Source organism: Anabrus simplex, chromosome 3, assembly GCF_040414725.1.
Source record: "Anabrus simplex isolate iqAnaSimp1 chromosome 3, ASM4041472v1, whole genome shotgun sequence".
In the NCBI taxonomy this organism is placed as follows: domain Eukaryota; kingdom Metazoa; phylum Arthropoda; class Insecta; order Orthoptera; family Tettigoniidae; genus Anabrus; species Anabrus simplex.
Window position 1 is genome coordinate 330821137 of NC_090267.1, and position 17331 is coordinate 330838467.

Sequence of the window (17331 nt, forward strand, 5' to 3'; positions counted from 1 at the left end):
TTTATAATGCTATATTCTGCATCGCAGGCTTGCGAGGGAAACTAAGTAACAATTTGCATTACGTCACACCGACACAGATATGTCTTATGGCGGCGGTGGGATAGGAAAGGCCTAGGAGTGGGAAGGAAGCGGCCGTGGCCTTAATTAAGGTACAGCCCCAGCATTTGCTTGGTGTGAAAATGGGAAACCACGGAGAACCATTTTCAGGGCTGCCGACAGTGGGGTTAAAATCCACTATCTCACGTATGCAAGCTCACAGCTGCGCGGCCCTAACAGCGAGGGAAACTGACAGGACAAGGTAAACCCTACCTAGCATATGTTGCGAAGTTTATTTTTCTTTACCAACTAACAAAATATCTATACCCATACTCTTTACATGTTATATTTATTTATTTATTTATTTATTTATTTATTTATTTATTTATTTATTTATTTATTTATTTATTTATTTATTAGTGCCTTCTGTATAGTGGCGAAGTTAGGGCTCCAGGCCCTCTCGTACACTTAACCACATACCAATCAGAATATTAAATAAAATACTGAGATACTTAAAATATTTAAAACTACATAAATTAATAGAATTGAAAATAAGTTTAAATATATTACTAACTAAATATTAAAACTAATTGATATTAAAAACTCTTAAAAATGACTAATCCTCAGGCACACACACATTCATACTTCAACCATTAAGTCAACGGTCCTCAGCAGGTAGTGACGGCAGGTAACCAGTTTCTCTGATCTGAGCTGGCATGGATTCCATAATCTGGCGACAGCCGCCACAAAGGATCTATTAATTTTATCTGTGGGGTTCAGTGGATTAGAAAGAATGAATCTAGAGCGTGTATTTAAGTTGTGAAATGATGATAAAAATATGAATTTAGAAGAAATATACAGTAGCTGATTTTCAGCTACCATTCTAAACAGCATCGTTAAAGTGTGTAGCTGCCGACGTTCATCAGACATCAGCCGTGAGACAGTCTGATAGTATGGGGTGATATGAATATCGTACCCTATATTGTGAATAAATCGCAGGTAGGAATTCAGTGCTCGTTCAAGTTTAAGTGTTTCTCCTCACGTCATGTCAAATAAAACAACGTTACAATAATCAAGAATAGGAAGAATGAGTGTCTGTATGAGTTTTTCCTCAGCTTAAATGGAAATACATCCCTCTGCCGTTTAAGAGGGTGAAGTACTCCAAAAATCTTGTTACGTATTTCTTTCGTGTAATCAGACCAATCAACTGTTTCATTCATCATTACGCCGAGATTTATAACTGTTTTACTGTAGGGAATAATGTTACCATTCAGTAGGATAGGCGGGATTGCGACATTGTTTGAGCAGTTCAGTAATTTTCGTGATCCAGTTATGATTGCCTGAGATTTTGTGCAGTTTAGTATAAGAGTGTTTCGTTGTGCATATATATTGGGTCGTCGGAGGTCATTGTTAATATCTTGTCTTGCATTGTCGATATATTTGAAGATCGTCAGCCTAGAGGTGGTGTGTATTATTTTCTGTCACAGATGGTATGTCATTGATATAAATACAGAAAATTAGAGGCCCTGGAATACTGCCTTGTGGGGCCGCACTAAGTTTCATTTTCCATTTAGAGGCCTTGTCGTTTACTGTTACACGCTGTTGACGGTTACTCAAGCAAGAACTCAAAACCTTAAGCGCAGCCAGGTCTAAATTTAGCAGTTTCATTTTCTTTATCGTAGTCGGAATTACTATAGTGTCAAAGGCGCCACTGAAGTCAAGAAGGATAAGTATAGTGAGCAGTCGTTTGTCCATAGCGCTTCTAATGTCTTCAGTAAACTTCAAAAGTGCTGTCGCGGTACTGTGACCCTTCTTAAATCCAGATTGCAAAGGGTCCAAAGGAGAATTTTGATTTAGGTATTCCAGAACTTGCTCGTATATTAAACGTTCAAAAGCTTTAGAAAGCGCAGGGAGTATAGACATAGGACGATAGTCAGAGGGTGATTGTGCGTCTAAACTCTTAGGTACCGGTATAATATTGGCTGTTTTCCAAACAGAAGGGAAAGTTCCGTTTAGTAAACAGTAGTTCAGTACGTGCGTCAGTAGTATAGGCAGGACAGCACCCATAATGTTATGTATAAAAGTAATAATAATATCATCTACACCTGTAGGCTTTGATTTAATGGAATGCAAAGCCTTTCCAACCTGATTTTCTGTAATCGTTCAGTTCGTCAAGTGGAATGTCAGAAGTCGTCTGTCTCTGTTGATGTTTTCCTACTCCCGGAGCTCTAAGTTGGTCCCATGCGCGATTAGAATGTAAGCTGTTAGCTAAATTCCGGAAATATATACATTTTTTTATTTCTGATTAACTGCTTTGTGCGATGTTTTAAGATGCGGTAAGATTCGAAATCTGTGTCATCTAGGGTTTGTTTATAATGTCGAAATAACGAGTCACGTTGGGCCATCATTCTCTTGGCTTCATCATCTAGCCATGGACAAGAAGGGAGAGAAACCTGTATTCGACGTGTGGGTATGTCTGTGTATATTTATTTGCCGCATTATTTCTATAAAATGTAACTTCTTTATTGCTTATCACATGCCCATTATTATAATAACATTACTGTATTTATTCTAAACCAGAAAATTGCACCTTTACTCAGACTGTTAATTCTTCCATTCATTTCACTTGTACTCGGAATATATGAAATGCTGCAGTTATGTTGTTATGGGAGTAACAGAGGTAGACGGGGGTTCGTCCAAGGAGTCCAAACACCCAAGGAGTTTTAACGAATCTACTTTTATTAAGCATTTTATATATATAACGTATATTAATATTAGCTCCTGAGTCCGACTCATTGGCTGAATGATCAGTGTTGAGGCCTTCGTTTCAGAGGGTCCCGGGTTCGATTACCGACAGGGTCGGGGATTTTGATCGAGTCTGATTAATTCTTCTGACTAGGGGACTAGGCGTTTTCCCCAACACTTTCCTCTTCATATTCAGACAATATACTACACTACCAACCACCAAAGAAACACACAACAGTGATTTCGTCCCTCCATACAGGGTTGGGGTCGGGAAGTGTATCCGGCCGTAAAACAGGGCCAAATCCTGATGTGCGGCGCAGTTAGCACCCGCGACCCCACAGATGTATGAAAAGTGGGAGAAGAGAAGAAGAAGATTACTATTAGCTTCCGGAATCCGCACGAATCTGCTACTTTTACTTGGATCCAAGGACACTAATTTCCTTTTTAGGTCTTCTACACCACCTAAACTCTGGAAGTTTGGACACCTATCAAAATAAAATTCTGGATGAATGCCCCCCCCCAAACTGAAATCCTGGCTACACTACAGTTATACTGTATAAATACAGCACGACCTTAGTATTTGTGTTCAGTGTGCACGATGCCATATGAAAGACGGATTATACTCGAGGGTAGAGGCTCGAAGATTGATGTAGTATTAGAAACCCCGATTTATTTGAATAGAGCTTCCTTCTATGAAATAGGACTTGCCGCACTATTTACATCTAATAGTATTCGAAATGTCACTAGTAAAAATAATAAGTTTGCTATATATTTGAATGGTAACAAAATTATTTTGAGTGTGGCAGAAGTATTTATGAATTCGAAGATCTCGTGGCAAAAATAGAAAGTTTGCTAACTAAGAAAAATGTAAACCTATTTCTGCGGGAGTACACTCCAAAAGTTAGTTTTTTATCTCGACTATTAACAACAAACCTACTATGCATTCTCCGTTTGACATTGATTTCAATGTACCGAACAGTGTTGGTAGTAGCTTAGGTTATCTGTTAAATGTATATGAGAAATATGCTAACCATGAATCGCAGCTGAATGAAATAGGTAACGTGAGCGTTAATAGCACAAATAACCAGTTTGGTATTAAAATGAAGGGAGACAAAACAACTGTACTCACATTACCGGAAGTTAGTTACACTTTTTCGGAAATAGGAGCTCTAGTTCAAGAAGCAATAATTAACAACTTTCCTATTCTCGAAGAGGAGAATGACCCTCTAGATAGAGATAGTAAACTTATTACTATTACTTATGAAAAGACTTACCTTCGCTGTAAAATGTCTTCAAACCTAGACGTAGACTTTGATGTTTCCGATTCAAGTGCTGATTTGTTAGGATATTCCCGACAAAAATATAAAGCTAATAATTACATATTTCAGGGGAGATTATTAAAATTAATAACGTGAACTCGATTCGCTTATGTTGTAATCTCGTGTTAGGTTCCGGTTAATACCTCAACGGTAAACAAACACATTCGTTATACAATTTTAAACCGCTTGTTCCAGCAGGCTATCCTATCGTAGTTCAACCGTCAACTATAAGCTTCTTACCGGTAAACACTACTGTTATTCAACATATATCCGTCGTACTCGAAGATCAGATCGAAAACCCAATCGACTTACAAAATGAGGATGTAACAGTAGAGTTAATTATTCGTCCAGTAAAAATACAGTAATCATATAAAACATGAAGCTTACTCTTATGTACTATCATTCGAGTAAGGAACAGTTGAACAACAACATCATGGTGGTAATTTACAACAACCAGTCAAAAAACCGAGGATTAAAAGAGGAAGCAGCCAGAGTAGTAAAATATAGAGTAAAGCTAAAAAACAATCTCATGGTGTACGCGACAAGAACAAATTAACCGCAAAAAATAAAGACTTTTTACAATCGCTAGGCTACCGACTACTGTAAGTTCTATTTCTCCTACAGAAAATACTTCACTCTCTTTTCGTGTGTAATCAAGGTAACATTACTCTCTTTTCGTGTGTAATCACTTTACAATGCTACCGACTGCCACAGGATAAAGCATATAAATTCTAATTCTCCACCAAAAACTACTTTAGTCTCTTTAGTGTACAATCACGCTAACATCAAGGAGAAATATGTTCAACGTAACGGACAAAGTTATATTTGACAACAGAGTTGCTAGGCGGGAAGTGAGGAGCTATCATCCATATGCAGGCACGAAATATGAAAACAACGACGAAATTCGAGTTCCTGTACACAACCAAGAACATATCTTTTTACCCTCTGAAGCTGATGTTCACATCGAAGGTGAAATAGTTAGATCAAGCGCAGATAATACACCTTCACCAACAGCCGCTCCCGATCAAAACTTTGCAGCAAATCTCTTCGATGAAATTCGTGTTGAATTGAACGGGAAAGAGATTGAAAGAACTCGACGTGTAGGTACGACTAGTGTTATAAAAAATTTCGCCTCTTATTCTAAAAATGAATGCCGGCTATTTTCCATCAATTTCTACACCACCAAACGAAGCTAATATTGCCCACGCAACTACAAAACTGTTCCATGCAATTATCCCACTGCATGTTCTTTGCGGATTATTTGAAGACTACAGGAAACCATTCATAAACTGTAAACTTGAATGTATCTTTATTCGTTCTAGAGATGACAAATGTGCACTGTTTTCAGCCAACGCGGATGATTCAGCTAAGGTCAAAGTACGAAAAATGTATATAAAGCTACCAACTCTAATACTGTCCGACGAGAAAGAAGTTAAACGCATAAAGTTAATCCAAAAAATCCTTCTATTCCTGTAGCATTTCGATCGTGGAGTTATCACGAGTTACCTACTATTCCAAATTCAACGAAAATTAATTGGACTGTTACGACTACGTCACAAATAGAAAAACCGAGAGTTTTTATGCTTGCTTTCCAAACCGATCGTAAGAAAATTAATGCTTCTTCTTCTCTGTTCGATCACTGTAATATGCGATCCGTTGCCGTATTCTTAAATTCAAACTTTTATCCCTATGAAAAGGCTGTGGCTAATTTTAACAATGGCGACTGCAGTGAATTGTATGATATGTTCATCAAGTTTCGTAATGCGTACTATCAGCTTGATGATAATCGTTCCGAACCGAATATATCACGAAGTGAATTTCAATCGCATTGTCCTATTGTTGTTATTAATTGCATGGAACGGGTAGAATCGATAAAATATTCCTCTGTAGATGTTCGCGTTGAAATTGAAACAAACGAATCTATTCCAGCCAACACTACTCTGCATTGCATTATTATTCATGACCGCATAATAAATTATAAACCACTAACGAATGAAGTATTTTTCTTCCAATAATATTGCGCGAGTTCTTCTTCCTTTTTGCTAATAGTGTATATAAACGAGAGAAAGAGGATTCTCTGCTTCAGTTCTTCGATATCAAGCACACCATGAATGCAAAACCCAGAGGAGTGATAGTTGACATTCAGAGGTTACCTACTGGAGGTTACGAGTAGCCTGTTGTAATATAGATTCGTCTACAAATGTGTTATCTACTGCTCTGTTAGGTATGAGTGTACCTAATTTAGATTTCACGCTTACGTCGTTTTTCAATCTTCTTAGTGAACAACAATACCAATATCTGGTTGTGTGCAACTGTGCTAATGAGTTACGTCTTTTAGCACTGCGAGAGTATCCTCGTACATGCATAATTGACTTGAACACTATAGAAGTTGTACCGGATTTAAGAACAATGCGTAACGAGTGTTTCCCCGTTGACTGTCCGCGTCATTTACCACACGTTGCAAGACATTCAGGCAGCTGTGCTATGTTCAACGTTTACGCAGTTCATAGTTGGTTAAAATCGTCAGATGGTGTGATGAGAATAGTGTGTTCAGTGATAAACAAATTTAAGAAAGAAGGTGTGAGCAGATTCAATCAATTTGAGTGGGCTTTCTTGCCTGAAAACATATTATCTATTTACGAACAACATCAGTTAAGTGCGCTCTGGCAGTATCTACCAGACCATCTGAAGGCGAACTTACACCATGCTTGTCAGGATTCAGGAGCTAACAACAACGAAAACGTTCGAGCTTGATATCAATACTAATTCAACAATTATTAAGGTAAAGGAAAAATAGATATAATACTATCCTTTTTTTCTTGCTTGCTTTTTCGGTTTTATTCTGCTAGCAACTAATTTAATTTTTTTCCTCTGCAGGTCTCTCTTCATGGTGCGCACAACAACAACGTCCGAGCTTGATATTAGTTACTATTTCAACAATTATTAAGGTAAAGAAAATAAATACTATCCTTTATTCTTGCTTTTTCGGTTTTATTCTGCTAGCAACTAATTTTTTTTCCTCTGCAGGTCTCTCCTCATGGTGCGCACAACAACAACAACGTCTGAGCTTGATATTAGTTACTATTTCAACAATTATTGAAATAAGTATTAGTTTCCTTTTTTTGCTTGCGTTCTCTGTTTTGTTCTGCTATCAACTAATTTTTTTCTTTCTTTTTTTCCTGCAGGTCTCTTCTCGCAGTGGCAGTCGAAGATTCAGTCTCTGCAGATCTCTCCTCGTGGTGGCAGTCAAAAATTCAATCAAAATTTTATATTTTTAAAAAAATTCTCTGTAGCTTCCCATTCAATAAATTTGATTGTAAAAAGTAATATGTTCTATTTTTTCATTCTCCTACTCCTACTTTAGTTAGAGTACAAGGAATAAAAGGAGACGCAGCGCAGGATAGTTGAAAGAAAACACTTTTTAACAACTTTTTGATCATCTACTTTGGAATTTATTTTTTCGAAAAAGAAAAAAAGATTAAATAAAAGTTTTCATTGCACTTAAATATATATATAGGAAGTTAACTTACAGTATAATAGTATACAGTGCACTAAATACAGTACAATACATTGAATAAAAGAAACAGCAAGTGAAATTATATAAGATTACATTTTTTGTTAATCAAATACAGAAGAAAGAAAAGTTTCTAAAAATAAAGAAATTAGTATACAGTACACTTTAAAAGAGAAAGTAGTACAATATATTGAATAAAAGAAACAGCGAATGAAATGTTTATCTAGTTTGAAATTCTATAAGATTACATTTTTTCCTTAATTACAAAAGTTTCTAAAATAAAATAATTAAAGTAAACAGAGAAGAAACAAGAGCTTCTCCTCCTATCTACAGAGTAAATTACATTATTTTTACATACGAAGGGTAAAACTGATGAGGAAGTGGAGGAGGTGCGTACAAAAAAGCAAACCTACTATGCAAGATAGCTATACATTGGTTATACTTCTTTTCTCTGCAAGACTGTAATGTGCAAATGGTAATGTATTAATTTTGTTATCTGTGATGTATTTTTGTCATCATTTGCTGAGAGTGCTAGTTTGTATTGTCGAACCGTGAACACAGAATGAGAAGTAGAAGTAATGCATACTTGTAGTTTAGTCACTAGCTCACCTTCATACAGACAACGTCTATACTGATCAATTGTAAGGTGATCAACGACTTTTTTTTACACCCTTAGCTTTACATGTAGCTTTCTCTTTTGTACACAACTTAATAGCATACATCTTTGGTCGCAAACCTACAAATTCTTCAACAATACTTCCACCGTTTTCATCCTTCATTAAACCTATTTCACCTGAATTTTTTCTTTCAATTTGGAAAGGATTATTTTCATCATAATTTCCTGTGTCACACAAAACTGAATTTTCCTTCATAAACTCGTAAATATCAAATGAAAAATTGTATATCAAACTGTCGGTGTCAGTGTATAGTAGTTGTGAGTTTGAATCTGTGTTTCTTAAAATAACGTTGTAGTGAAAATCGTTCATTTTCTTTTTTGACAAATCTAAAATTGTAGCACCGAGGTAAACCGGTTGATTGTGAAGAATTTGAAGTTTCTTCATTTCGATAATCATACACTGATCGTCTACTATATTACGACGTTTGAAGTTTGCTCTTGAGATCAACGTACGTGCACCAGAACGACCCTACCACTGTGTGACCCATCTGACGTCGCGCAGCTTCCTTACGTTCATTAATGAACGACCAAAAATTGCGTCATTCATTAATTTATAGAAACTTTTCTCGAACTCATTTTTTGCTAACTTTCGTTTCTCTGTGTTCAAATCAATGTAGCATTTTAACCATGCGCTCTGATTAAACTGAATGGCTCTGTAAATGCGAGCTACTTTCATACCTAATTCTACACACTGTTTTAATAGCCTATAATGAAGAACATACCGTTCCTTGTTGTAAAGAGTGGTCACTAGTTTCGTAGATTTTTCAGGACACAATGGATAATCGACATGTTTGTCATGAAGTTCTGGGGGGTAGATTAAATCAGCTTCAACCATAAACCCAACATCTGCTTCATCTCCTACGTTCATAATGTCTAAATTCTCGACGTTCTCTACCGGTACCCGTTGGAAGAAACTGTTGCATAGCGAATCCATACAAATTGTTCACGTCAAAGTACATTATTTATGATTCCGGTTTGGACTCATCGTATGTTAACATGTACTTGTTATTTGCTACTGCATGCCGCGTAACTCATTGCACATTACCACCGCATATGGAGCGTTCGATAAACTGCAGCATGTCGACATCTTGAAGTAATTCTAGCTGGAGAGCTGTTATTTTTTTCATAGCATTCCATGCCACAGACGGTACCGTGTAGAAATGAGTGGCGTCAATACCATATGTCTCTTTTCCACTTAATCTAAAGTTTTCATATACATCGGCCTTGAGTAAAGTATCGATTTTCAACTAAAGATCAGAATATTCACCCAACGATTTACAGTTAAACTTATTCCAAACAAGGTGAGCAAACGCGTAGTTTCCTTCCGAAACAGTTTCACCCTTTAAAGAGCTAAAGAATGAACTTCTTGGCGGTAAACTAGTGTCGTCTAACACCTCCATACTAGTGATATATTCGTATGGAAATTTCCCTTTCCGAGAAGCGAGTTTAAACTGTAAATCATCGGTGAAATACCGTCTCGTTACAAGTAATAGTGACATTTTGTCCAGCGAAAAAGGAATAAAGTTGTAAGTGTCTATCTTAGTTCAACACATTGTCTTTGGTTATAACATATGAAGTTTGAAAATCCTTTGTATCGCTCCATGTTCACTGGTAATAGTTTAATGTTCGCTCTGAGAATTGTCACATCATCCCCTCCATTTCTATGCAGTTCTCTAATTATAAAATGACCATCATAGGCTGTTATATTATGGAATGCTACCGGCAAGATAGAAATTTTACGATACTGTAAGTTACACGACTGATGTGCTGACCCTCTGTAGACACCCGTTAAATGACAATGATCGCGAACTTTAATTTCATTATTTGTGATTTCCTTCTCACATATGTGACATAATGTAGACGAGAGAAATTTATTTTCTTGCTCAACAGTCAATGGTAACATCGTTTTCGTTTCAAAATAATAGGGCGCAAGCGTGTCCACTAAGTTATACATCTCGTCTACGAAACATTTAACACAATCACTACCTCGATAGAGTTTGAAAGAGCACAAATCTCTGTCAAAACTACAAGGTAAATAATATGCTACGCTGTATGGCACATGATCGTGAATTGGAGTTGAATGCGACGTGTTATCATTTGGAAAACAAGTAGACACAGGTTTCAGGATGTATGCTGTGTCAGCATACACAATAAAAGGCACTGTCTCTTTAACTTTATACTCTGCAAAGTAAACTAGCCGTTCTCCATCCGAAGGCATTATACTTTTGCCCACCGGAAATTGTATACAGTCATTACTGTGCAAAGCTAATTTTTCCTCATTGTGGAAGTAAGACAAACACCGTCTGCAAATATAAATTCTACTGCGGTTCTTCGTAAGAGATGAGCGCACAAGACGTGGAAGATTCTTAATCAAACAAAAGTGATACTTCTCACTGTCACCAATCTGAAGCATTAGAAGATCAACTTTCTTTTCGCACGTTTTATGTGAAATGTTCAAAGGTACAAGAGTAAACACTTTTTTGTCTTCTTTCTGTCTTATGCACATCCAGTTGTTCTCGTCATACTGCGCTCCGAATACATTCACGGAGATTTCGTTTTGTTCTTCAAATTTTCTCATGTATCTCATTTCCATCGGGATTGGTATGTCTTTTAAATTTAAAATTTCATTATAATGTGGATAATAGGAAATGCGACCTACATGATGTTTAGCTGTTTAGCTGGATCTAAGCCAGCAACTACACTCCACGCAAAGCAAGCATCTCGTGTGTTCTGCAGATTAATAACTGCTTTCTTGTTTCTAATTGCTGTAGGCAACGTTAGACTAGTTAGCGACTTGCCAACGTGAAAACCTACATTTTTATTAATGTGTATCCGCAATTCGCGAATTCGTAGCAGAGACCAACCCGAATCACGAGTCTCGAACTCTGATAATTGTTTCAGAATCGGTTTAGTTACATGCTCGTTGTACCATTCACTTAAATTAGTACCTTCGGTAATTTCAGCATTCCTTGAATGAAAATATTTGTTATCGATTTTTTCGTGAAGAACATGTTGTGTGCAGAGAACGGTATTTACTTTTAATGCTTGTGTGTTAAGTGCTTTCTTCACATACTTATTAAACCACACGTAAGATTTATCTAGGAACTCTTCGGGAAGTAAGAAATCATTGTTAACATTTACCACCGCTAGTGTGTACACTCTGCGCCGAAAAGCTTCCTCGATTTGTTTACACTGAAAAGCAGACAAATCTTCTATCTGAAAAGTTAGCGCATTAACAGTGCGAGCGTGAAAATAAATTTCTAATATCCGATTACGCATTTCCTCTAGCTCGTTAAAATTTTCAATCCGCTCGAACTGAGCTTCTTCTCGCTCCTCGCTAGATTCGAACCGTTTTGAAATTAATATTGATCCATTTACCTCCCTCATAAACTCACGAATGCGTTCAAACGCTCTATCGAAATGAGCTTGCATTCTTCCCGCATCTTCATCTGTCTGTAAATTAATGTATAATTTTCTACGTTTGCTCGAAGGAAACTCCATGACTAAAAAAATCACGTTTTGGTGCTAAATTTTTCTGCGTTCTCAAGACAAGTCCAGCAGTTGCTGTAGCAACGGCTTATCACGAATGTACAATCCGTCATTACACAGTATAACCATCGAGCTAGGTCACTCCCTGCTACATCGAGTGAACAGTGATCAGCTTCGCTTGGAAACTCGTCCTGAAGCTTCCCTAACAATGTTTTCCGGTAATCGGAAATTTTATTCGATTCTTGTGAAGTAAAAAGGAAAATTCAATTTTATAAATTTCTTCGAATGTATTATACTCAAGAAATAGTAAAAAAAGGTTCATTACTTGAAAATTCACTAAAAAGAAATCGCACTACAGCAGCTGTCACTTCCTGCTGGCTTTCGTAAGCTTTACTCAGGTTCGTCACATATACTGTATAATTAAAAAGGGGAGCCCCTCTGTTCCATAGTTCAATACAATTAGCACTCACTTCTTCTTCTTGTTGTTGTTGTGTGCTCAGTTGTCCTGCTTCATCTTCAACAGGCTGCGAAGTAGCGACCACATCCTCCTCTCGATGTACTTGCAGACGACGACTCTGTATGCTTGGATATGCTTGATGTTCAGTTCCTGGTTTAGTCTCAACTTTCTTCCACTTCATCTAACAACACCACGAACCTGGAAAGAAGCACCACATACTATTTTCAATTAACAAAACAATTATACAAATACGGTTAAAAAATTACATATATATGAACAAAAATACTATCTGCATACTTAATTAGTTAAAATAATTGTTGTAACTGTTGACATTTTACTGTAGGAAGCACACTTGATGGTAGCCCCTCTCCATGCCTTTGTACATAATTTTCAAGTTGTTTTTTAATGAATTTGTTTCTTCTATTTGTTCTGCTGTAGGTTTTGAGAATTGCGTCGGCAGGAAAACACTCACAGTCTCCTCATCTTCCCCTTCTATATCAACGATTATTTTCCTCCCAAATCGTGTTTCTACCGCTCTCAGCGCTTTAACCTTAAATGGATGGTTAATTTGCAACTCGCTTAGTTTTTTATTATGAAATTGCGGTGCCTTTGCAATTTTGTTTAATTTCATTAGCATATCCATTATGTTGAAGCTGCTATATCTTTTTAAAATTAACAAACTAAATGAACTTACACTTACTGAAGAGGAAAGAAAAGTAGTAGTAGTAGTAGTAGTAGTAGTAGTAGAGAACTCTTCCAACTAGATGATAGTTTTCATGTTGTGCTCCTTAAATACTCCCTGCCACCACCTTCACTCCTCACCAGTACGCTGGACTTGTCAATGGTTCACTTTCACTCGAAATTACAACCTACCATACACATCCTGTTCACCTTTCATGATGGAGATAACCTTCAACAAGTTAGAAAGCGGATCTTGCCTAGTAACAGCTGCACTGTACCACTCCCTAGTGTTTTCCCCTCACCCACAGTAAAGGAGGAGGGAGGGTTCATTTTTACATAAACGAAAATCCTGTTCAGCTTTCACCAGCAAGTGACCTATTAAAGCAAATCCAGTTGTCACATAGTTACTGTACCTTGCCCGCAAGAGTAACCTTTCAAGAAATTAATTTCCTCTTACATAAAGACCTCTAAGTGTGTTGTTCTCATTCCACATGTGGTTACCCCCTTAGCCAGTGAAAGCTACTCTGGCAAGTAACCTTTTAAAGCAAATCCAGTCACAGCACCTTGCCCACACCTTTCAAGAAATAATTACCTCTTACATAAAGACCTCCGAGTATGTGTAGTTAACATTCCACACGCGCCTTAGCAAGTGAGAGGCCCGCGCAGGGAGGGAAGCCCACGCGCAGGCGCAGTAGCTGCGGCTGGTCTAGTCTCCTTAGTGGTCCAGACTCCTTGTGGTCCAGAGTCCTTAAATCCCCTCTACTCAGACGTCAGCGTACCAAGGATATAGTTCCTGTCTCTCCTCTGGAATGGCGAATGTAAGTGTTTAAATGTTGTTGGTGTGGTGGGTGCACATTATTAAGAAGTCTTAGGCACCTGTAGCCTGTTGGACAGTCCTTTATAATATTCTCTCTGAATTTATACTTTCATTTACAAAAAGCTTAAATCTGCTCAATCAAGAAATTTGTTTTCAAATCACCTTGTTGAGCAAGTCCTGTAATTGATGCATCCTTTCTTTTAAAGTGGTCATAATATTTTTCTGCTTCATTACTAGTGCTCTTTGTTTCCTAAATTTTCTGACTATTCTCTTTAGCTTCAAACCTAACTTAGTGGAGTACAGTTTAGGTTTACTAGAACACTGTGTGCCTGTGGTTTTATGCAATGGTTCACTGATAATTACAGCTGGAGGGTCGTTCTCATCACTAGCTGTGGATGTGGTTGTTTCTACATGAAGCTCAATTTTCTTGTGGGGTTTAGCTTCATTTCCCACTTCTGTAGCCTTCCTCTTACGTGGTCTTCTTGTATGTGATTGTCTGTGTCCGGGAAAATCTTGAAATACGGATGGAATTATGTTCAGAAGTACGACTTTTAGTGCTGTGCTTACAGTAAAATCTGAGTCCTTAAAATGCCTACTGCAAATACTGGAATGCACACAAAGTTTCCACAGAGATTCCAGTCTATTTCCTTGACACGAAATTGCCAATCATCATTCAGTTTTGAGTTCCTTGTCTTTCGGAAATCTGTGAAATGGAATACCACATCCTTTTGAAGTCTATGATTTACAATAAGGAACACTAAGTTCATCATGTTTTTTTAAGTATTTCCGATGTTCGCATTACGTAAATACGTCATTAATTTCAGTCACTAAATTATAATCACCCGCACTAGCACAAAAACTCATAAAGTACAAAAATTCGTCCTAAAACGTTCGTGAATATTTGAACGAGAACTTCGCCCGCGCAATTTTATGACTAAGAAGAGCGCACCTAGCGGCGAAATGATGCGTTTCACGAGCCCGAGTGGGAGCCAGTTTCACGACCAGCGAGGCCTTGTATTTCCCAGCCTTGTATAATAGCGTAAGCAACGCTTTGTACGCTCCTGACTCCCTTTGTGTATACAACATAATTGTTTTTTGGTTTTTATATTTCCGGTGGCTATCCACCAATTATGATATATTTCACACTAGCTTTTGGAGTTTCCCACTTCGCGTCTCTTACCACATCGTATCACATACAGTTACAATCTTTTATCGGGTCAATAGTTCGTATCAGTTTACGTACACCCGATTATTTTGTGCATAAAGCAGAGTTACCCTTGTATATATTTAATACGAGAAAAAGCATAGGGAGGTCCGCAAACGATGTTTCCAAAGTAAAGTGCGAGTTGTGGAGTTGTGATGATAACGACAGGTGCACTTGTCTACCACAATTCATTATGTTTCAGACACGTTGAATAGGGTGAAATTTGTGTAAGATTTTCACTCAGTGCATTACTTTTCAGATATTTATGCGACAGCTTCAAACATAGAATTTGGCTCACATATGGCTACTGGGTGGGCCAATATTCGTGTAGAATTTGATGATCCCATGTTTCCTATAAGTGAATCAAACCATCAATTGTACGTGTACAAAGTGAAAAATTAAGGTAAATCCAGAAATAGAGACAAATTTAATGTATAAGGGATAGATACGACAAAAGGTCATAGGACCGAAGTTAGATCACTCCAAATTGAAAGGAGATTGTGCCATCCGTTTTGTGATACGACTTACAGTTTAGCCACGAAATACATCGAAAGGAAGGACTGCACCGTCATTAAAATTTTGCCTCCATAAATTTTTTAAACATCTCGTAAATTTTCCGTCGGTTACATGCTAAAAGCTATAATTTTGCAAAATTACAATTTTCTAACTTGTCTGGGAGTGCTGCGATCTTGACATGGGGGAGTGGGTTAAAAATCAGGACTTTAAGGAAACTTTTAAGCCCATAAAACCAGTAGTTTCTGGATAAATATCACGGACTGTGTTCTTATGCAGGTTTGAAACTCCCAGCATGTACCCCTGAGAGAATTATGAGAATTTGAGATTTTTCTAGGGATCCTGAAGGCATCAGGTTGTCTGATACCAAGTTTTAAATTTCTAAGATGCCTAGAATCGTCTCACTAATTATGTCTGTTTTCATTTTTATGCCTTAATTTATTTATATATATATAGTACAGTATATATAATTCGCGCCAAACAGACTTCCATTTATTAATGTGGATAATATTTTATCCGCTTCCCTAGTGGTTCTAGGGGCGTCTTACTCCCACAGTAAGTTTTCCAGGTAGTAAGTCATACTTGAAACTCATACTGGAACATACACACGTCCATTATCTCGGTCATTTCTGACAATTTATTTTTTCACCCTTTCTCGCCCGCTGTGCCAAAGAGGGCTGAAATTAGACTTTAAACATCCGGAATGTTACTATTCATCTCAGCGACCCGGAAAACTATGGATTCAGCAGTATATTCGATTACTATTATATCTCACTTCCCCTTCCCCCCACCCTAAAGGGGCTAAACTTTGAGTTTTAAAAAATCGGAATGTTACTATTCATCTCAGCGACCCCGAAAAGTATGGATTCGACACTACTTTTGATGATTTGTATATCTCAGTCCTCTTTCCCCCCCGCCCCTACGGGTTACTGGGGTGTTGTACCCCCATGTGGCTTGTCTCCTGATACTAAAAATTCGGAGTGTCACTATTCACCTCAGCGACTGTGTATTCGACACTATTATTTCTATATATCATTATTATTTCTATATATCACTCTCCCATCGCCCCCCACCACGAAGGGGGCTGGAGTTGGACTTTAAAAAATTCCGGAGTGTCACTGTTCATCTCAGCGACCCCGAAAAGTATGGATTCGACACTGTTTTCGATGATTTTTATATCTCAGCCCCCTCGCCCCCCTCTCCCTAAGGGTTCCTGGGCTGTCTTACCCGCACGTGGTTTGTCTCAGATACTAAAATCCAGAGTGTACAATTCACCTCGGCGACTCCGAAAACTATGTATTCGACACTATTTTCTTTTAATTTTATATATCACACTCCCCCCACCCAAAGGGGGTTGAACTTGAACTTTAAAAATCCGGAGTGTCACTATTCATCTCAGCGACCCCAAAAAGTATGGATTCGACAGTATTTTCGTTAATTTCTTTATCTGACCCCCCTCGCTCTCCCGCCCCTAAGGGTTCCTGGACTGTCTTACCCCACGTTGTTTGTCTCCTGGTACTAAAAATCCAGAGTATACAATTCACTTCGGCGACCCCCCGAAAACTATGTATTCGACATTATTTTCGTTTAATTTTATATATCACTCCCCCCTCGCCCCCCATGCGAAAGGGAGCTAAACTTTGACATTTGAAAAATGGGGAGTGTCACTGTTCATCTCAGCGACCCCGAAAACTGTGGATTCGGCGCTTTTTCGATTATTTGTATACCTTGCACCCCTGATGGAGCTACGGATGGCTTACCCTCACAGTGCTCGTCTCCAGATAGTAAGTCATAAGTGTACCAAGTTTGGATGAAATTTGCTCCAGTGGTTTAGGAGATGTGTCATTTACACACACGCATACACACACACACACACATAC